General features: G+C 32.1%; 1 long non-coding RNA gene across 1 annotated transcript in view; it reads right to left on the bottom strand.

Annotated features, from left to right (window-relative positions):
- LOC104725681 overlaps positions 1-352 on the bottom strand; it is a 638-nt gene extending 286 nt beyond the window's left edge. The window contains exons 1-2 of the long non-coding RNA XR_757956.2: positions 233-352; positions 33-94 (exon numbers count right to left, since the gene is read on the bottom strand). This is a non-coding gene — a long non-coding RNA (uncharacterized LOC104725681). The remainder of the gene's footprint in view (positions 1-32; positions 95-232) is intronic.

Raw genomic sequence — 358 nt, 5'->3', positions numbered from 1 at the left:
AAAGACTAGAAGAGTTTATTTGTTTACCAAACCTTTCATTTCCTCCTCATTGGCAGTTCTATAAATATCTCTTCTTGAAGTCATGTTTCTCAGCCTGAAAATCCTCAAAGAAAACTATTCTGTTAGCAGTGAAATTATATAAAGCAAAGTGATCAGGACACTAATTATCTAACTGAAAATACGGAACAATAAAATAAAACTACTGAAATGTATAGGAAGAAAAGAAACTTACGACGTATTGTGCAGAGTCTACTCTAATGCGAGATTCGATTGTTACCTCGATTGTTTTTTTTCTTCTAGTCTTGCCAGGATATCTTGATACAAAATCATATCTGTTACAAATAAACTGAGAAAAGAC

Source organism: Camelina sativa, chromosome 11, assembly GCF_000633955.1.
Source record: "Camelina sativa cultivar DH55 chromosome 11, Cs, whole genome shotgun sequence".
NCBI classification, from domain to species: domain Eukaryota; kingdom Viridiplantae; phylum Streptophyta; class Magnoliopsida; order Brassicales; family Brassicaceae; genus Camelina; species Camelina sativa.
The sequence above is the reverse complement of the archived record's forward strand: the minus strand, read 5'-3'. Positions and strand labels throughout refer to the sequence as shown.